Below are 6,529 nucleotides of genomic sequence, written 5' to 3'. Positions count from 1 at the left end.
CACTCTCTTGTTACTTCTCCTTGTTGATCATTGATGACTCAGGTTCTTATCAGAGGAAGGAAGGACACCCATGGAATATTGTCTGGGCCAGGCATTATTCTAGGCACTTAATGTACATAATCTCTTTACACGTTTGTAACAAACCTATGAGGTAGACACTATTATCCCTGCTTTACTGTAAGGATATTGAAGTTCAGGTTATACAACATCCCCAGTCACTATGGTCACAGAACAACTAAATAACTGAGCTGGGATTTGAAACGACATTGATCTGACTCTGAGTATGAGGCTCTCACTCTATTTTTATGAACAAAATTTTATTTTATTACACAATTAGACCTAAATTGAAAATGCAAATGTCACAGGGAGAGGTAACACTGATATATGTTCATACTAGAGGACAATATTGCTATTAGATCTTTCCTTGAAAACAGACTGATAAAAGAGAGAGCTGAGGACAGAATATACATGACAATAAGTAACATAAAGAAAGTGAGTGGAGGAGAGAAAAAGGAGGAGCAAAGTATGGAGAAGTGTATTAGTTTTCAATTGCCACTGTAACAAATTATCATGAATCTAGTGTCTTAAATGACACAAATTTATTATCTTTCAGTTCTGTAAGTCAGAAGTGCAACAGGGGTCTTGCCAGGTTGTTGTTAGGGCTGAGTGTCTTCCTGTAGGCTCTAGGGCAGAATCCATTTCCTTGCTCATTGAGGTGTGAGAATTGAGTTCCATGGGGTTGTAGGACTGAGTTCCCCCATTTCCTTGCTGTCTCCTGCTGGTCCTTGCAAATGGCCCCTGCTTCTCAGCACTGGCAGTGAGGTATTGAATCCTTCTCACACTGCCAGCTTCAAACTAATTTTTTTTGTTTGTTTGTTTGAGACAGAATCCTACTGTTGTCACCCAGGTGGGAGTGCAGTGGCACGATCTTGGCTCACTACAACCCCTGCCTCCTGGGTTCAAGCGATTCTCCTGTTTCAGCCTACAGAGTAGCTAGGATTATAGGCTACCACGCCTGGCTAATTTTTGTATTTTCAGTAGAGATGGGTTTCACTTTGTTGGCCAGGTTGGTCTCAAACTCCTGGCCTCAAGTGATCTGCCCGGCTCAGCCTCCCAGAGTGCTGGGATTACATGTATGGGCCACCACGCCTGGCCTCCAGATTCTTTGTTTTTTTGGCCTTTGTTTGTCACATATCTGTGACCCACCAGAAAAGGTTATCCACTTTAAAGAGCTCATGTAATTAGATTGGACCCACTCAGAAAAGCAAGGATAATCTCCCTGTCTCGAGGTTTTTACCCTTAGTCACATCTGCAAAGTCTTTTTTTTTTTTTTTTAATGTAATGTATTCCAGGTTCTGGGTGTTAGGGCATGGACAACTTTGTGGGGAGGCATTGTTCTGCCTACTGTAGGAGGAGTAATTGGGGGTCACCCACAAACTGCCTGTCCCATAGCTTTGCTCTCAGTCTCCTGGTCTTGGGCAGTAGAGTTTTGCTAATTCTCCCATGTTGTTCTCTTCAATGGATCTGAAAGTTCAGGATAAAGATGAAGGAGAGGGAAGCTCTGAGCTGCTAATAGAGAGATCCTGACCTACCTCCAAAGGGTTTTTGGCCTACTAGCTTTCCCAGTGTCCCTTTAAAGCAATTTGTAGTTTGTTATCCTGTATCATTAACCTAATTAGTGTAATTGCACCCAATTACGTAATCAGTGTAAATACATGAAGAATCCCATAATTAGATGATGTAATTAGGTAATTAATAGATGACGTGGGAAAAATCCATAGAAAACATTCTGAAATGGACATGGTGCCTGCATGAAGCAGGCAATTTGCTAACTTCAGCATCTCAGCCAGCTCCCTCTGTTGAGGAAGAGAGATCCACAAATTAATTGGAATACAGCCATAAAACCCTTGCTCTAGAAACTCCTGCTATCTTGTATCAGATCTTTCCACCCCCAATTTTATACATACATGGCCAGGTTCTCGCTCTATGTTGCTCTTGGGAAGAGAAACTTCTCCCATGGAGCTGAGTAGGATAAAAAAAATCTGGTTCAATGTAAACCAGATTTGATACTATGTCTATAGACAGAATGAGACTGTCACTAAGGCCATGTCTGTATGACTGAAATAACCAGACTGCACCAGAGACAGAACCGGGCTGCTTAGTTGACAGTCTTACCAACTGATTCACATGGAGGCAAAGTCTGTCTGAACATAGGCACATATTTCTTCAGCAGACGCTACGGATCTTGGGAGCTCATGCAGAAAGAAGGTTGGTCCAAAAGTCCTGCCAATTCCTTCTCCAAATATACCTTCAGTTTACCCACTTGTTTCTGCCTCTGTGGTCATGCCCCTAGGTCCAGCCATTGGTGGGTTTCTCACTTGATCTATAGTAGCAGCATCCTGACTGATCTCCTTGCATTTATTCTCACCCTTTTCCCAATCTGTTCTCCTCCAGAACCAGAGAGGTCTTAAGATCATGTCAATCTGTTGCTTAAAACTTTTTTATGAGAAAACCTTTTTCTTTTTTTTTTGAGATGGAGTCTCACTCTGTCGCCCAAGCTGAAATGCAGTGGCACAATCTCTGCTCACTGCAACCTCCACCTCCTGGGTTTAAGCAATTCTCCTGCCTCAGTCTCCCAAGCAGCTGGGACTACAGGCATGCATCACTACACCCCGCTAATTTTTGTATTTTTAGTAGAGACAGGGTTTCACCATATTGGTCAGGCTGGTCTCGAACTCCTGACCTCGTGATCCACCTGCCTCAGCCTCCCAAAGTGCTGGGATTACAGGAGTGAGCCACCGCGCCTGGCTTTTTATTTTATTTTATTTTAGACAGAGTCTTGCTCTGTCACCGAGGCTGGAGTGCAGTGGCGTGATCTCTGCTCACTGCAACTTCCACCTCCTGGATTCAAGTGATTCTCCTGCCCCTGCCTTTGAGTAGCTGGGATTACAGGCATGTGCAACTACACCCAGCTAATTTTTGTATTTTTAGTAGAGACGGGGTTTTGCCATGTTGGCCAGGCTGGTCTCGAACTCTTGAACCTCAGGTGATTCACCTGCCTCAGCCTCCCAAAGTGCCGGGATTACAGACGTGAGCCACTGTGCCTGGCCTACCCCTTGTCTTTTACTGCCTAAATCCATTCATTCTCTGGGCCCATAATTCCTTAGAGAAACTTTCTATCATCTCTTAAATTAAAACATTTCCTTGTTACAATCTCCCATAACACATTTCACCTTTTTTTTTTCTGGTATTCATCACAATCTGTAATTCTGTATTTATTATCTGCAATATTATTTTATAATCTGCCATTCACTAGATTATAAACTTCTTGAAGACAACAGGTATGTTTGTTTTGTTCACCACTGAATCCCCAGTATCTAGCACATAGTAGAAACTCTATAAATATTTGTGGAATGAATATTACATTGAAAGTGGGAGAAAGTTATATCAATGGCAGGGGTCAGTCCACGCCAGCAGGGTGAGAAGCTAAAAGGGTGCTCAGCTTCACAGACACAAATGAATAGCAACTGCAAGGTAGACTTATCCACTGAGCTGTGAACACTCTCCCCACCTCATAAAAACAGCCCGAAACACTTGCTGTTTACATGCATTCCTTAAAGAACCATACTTGGAGAGAGAAGTCAGGTCCTTCTTCTCCTTCCAAATTTGGTTATAGAGTGAAAGACATGATCAAGACTAAAATTTATAAATTGACCATAATAGGTTATTAACATGGATCAAATTAGTAAATCTGCTAATTATGGCCATGTCTTTGGCCAGCAGCTCCTGTGGAACGTGTTGTGTGGGCTCTGGAGCGATCACACAGCCGACTGAAACCATTAAGAGAACATCTAACTTTTCCTCATTTACAGTTGTGATCAGATTTTGTCTTTTTGTCCCTTTTCTTTTAATTTTAGCCTTTTCCTTAGAGAGAAACCTATGCAGGTTTTGCTGTTGACCAAATGCAGACACATTACTAAATTGAATTTTATCTTTTGCCTTGCATTATATATCCTAGAAAAAACTAGCGGGGAGGTTGAGATAACACTTCATCTGGTGATGTAGACTCAGGTATGGGTTAGTCCTCATTATAAGCAAATAGAAGGGTCAAAAAACAAATAAACAAAAAGAATGAATGCTCTTTGTGGCAAGGTTATTCAAGGCACAAAAAGTAGTCAGCTTCTCTGTTTCCAAACTCAACCAAGCAAATCAAATGCAGTGTCAATTGGATTTTCTCTTTTTATGAGTTGAGTGCTATTGCATTTATAGTCATTTCTCTGATAAGCACTTGATCGTTCTGTAATAATTTCATTAATTCACTTATTTAGTCTTTAACAAATATTTATTGAACACCTTCTACTCACTTGAGACTTTACTAGTCACTTGAAATGCATGCAATTCTCTTCTTAGCAGTATGTCTTCTCTCCACGAAACCAGATCTCTGGGTCAGCTTTCCAAGAGCATTAAGAACCAAGACCATTTTCAGGAAGATAGATGGCTACGTCTGGATTTACAATCTGGGCCAGAGAATACAGATAGCAAGTCTACTGGATTGGTATGACCAAGACAGATGCGGCCCCTCTCTTGCAGAACAGTCTAGCTAACAAAATAGGCTGGAAGTAATTCTAGTTCAGTGTAATGAGTGTTATTCTAGGGGAAGCACAAGGTGCATGATAACACATTTTAGGGAAATCTGACCTAGTCTAGGGCTTCAGGAAAGGCCTCTTGGAAAAGCTGATATTTAAGCTGAGATTTACAAGAAGAGTAGGAGTGCAAGGTAAGGGATTGCCTGATATAATAGCGGTTGTGTGTGTGTGTGTGTGTGTGTATGTATATATATATATATATATATATATACACACTTTTTTTGAGCAGAGGTGGGGAATATATGTTCATTGATAGTGATATTGTCCTTGGGAAGGATGTTCAAGGATGTTCACAGACCTGAAGGTGAGAGGGTACATGGCATATTCATTGGATTGAATGGAAGAAGAGAAATATGACTGGATCATACATGTTTAGAGAATGAGTGCCTTTCCCCTGCCCCCTAACAGGAGGCAGCTTCTTGGGGACAAAAACGTTCCTATTTTGCATTTTACATGTTAAATGTGAAAAATATGTTGAGGAAGCTTTTTAGTGAATGTCCTAATGACTCAAGGCTATTCTGTGTGGTTTTTTTAAAGAAGGTGAATTATAGAAGGATGGTGCTGTAAGAAATTTCAAATGAGAATGATGGAGAGAAGCTTGTTACGCTCTGGCTTCTTCTACCAACCTGTCTTCTCCCTGCAAATCCATATCTCTGGGTCAGTCTCCCAAGGGCTGGAGTAACCAGCACCATTTTCAGGGAGATAGATGGCTACATCTGGGTTTATTGCCTGCACCAACAGGACACAGATAGTATGTCTGCCGGATTGGGCTGGCCAACCTCCACAGTGTGAGGCAGCATCAATGGCTCCAGTGGGATACCTACAGGCACATATATCGATCGTAAATAATGTCTTAATGTCCTATAGTAGGTCATAAATCAAAGAGATTTCAAAATATCTTTCTCTCCGGTTTGTTCCAATGGGCTGCATTCTGGCTTGGAACTTTTCTTTTTAGGGTTAGAGCATGACCTGGCCCTCTTGCCCACTGCAGTTCAAATCCTTTTCTTAACCTCTGCTTCCGCAGGGCCTGGAGAGCTTATTATAACCATCTTTGTCTCTGTGCACACATCACTGGAATAAACAGAGTTGTAGAGCCTTCATATTTTGCCCTCTGTCAATACTTCATAAATACCCTGGTGGCTATCTGATGGGCTGCACTATTATCTGCAAGTAAACTATTTTCCTCAGTTTTAACATTAAGTATTATACAGATTTACAGAGTTAGAAAGAGCCTTATAGTTTATTAAATTTATCCCCTTCTTTGACCAACTGAAGCAAGAAAGAGAAAATGATTTGCTCCAGCATATCCAGGCCTTTAAGGAGTGACCCACCTGACTGGAGTTTGGAAGAAGAAACTAGTTATGCTTGATTTAGTCCCTACTGAGTGGGTGTATTCTAGTTGGCTCTGTCATCATGGAGTGGGCTTCCTGGGATGAGCTGTGCCCCTGCAGGAGATGAGGAGGGGCCTGAAGTTATCCATCTACCTGTGATTTGATGGGTGAGTTTAATTTCAGGATAAAATTCCAACTCATGTCCTTCAATCCAGCCTTTTATAAAGTTGATGTTTGATCCCCATCTGTCTAATTCCTGGGTGTATCTCTTACTGGTTCCAAAATCAGAAGGGAAAGAGGAACGTTATTCCCTGGATACTCCTTAAACTCTACAAAGCAACTCTCTTTAACATTGGTGATCACATTAACATGCTGATCTTTATAACCTATCATTGCCTTGGCTTCAGCCACTGTTCCTACCCCTATCCCTGACTCCAGCCCCACCACTACACTATCAGAGTGAGAGTTGCAATAGAGGCAGATCCCTTTCTGGAGAGATTTAATGACTTTCCAAAAGTTCTTTTGCATTCCTGATTGTCTAGAGTCCCTGAC

Source organism: Trachypithecus francoisi, unplaced genomic scaffold (assembly GCF_009764315.1).
Source record: "Trachypithecus francoisi isolate TF-2019V2 unplaced genomic scaffold, Tfra_2.0 Lachesis_group5, whole genome shotgun sequence".
NCBI classification, from domain to species: Eukaryota; Metazoa; Chordata; class Mammalia; order Primates; family Cercopithecidae; genus Trachypithecus; species Trachypithecus francoisi.
This window is presented reverse-complemented; position numbering follows the sequence as displayed.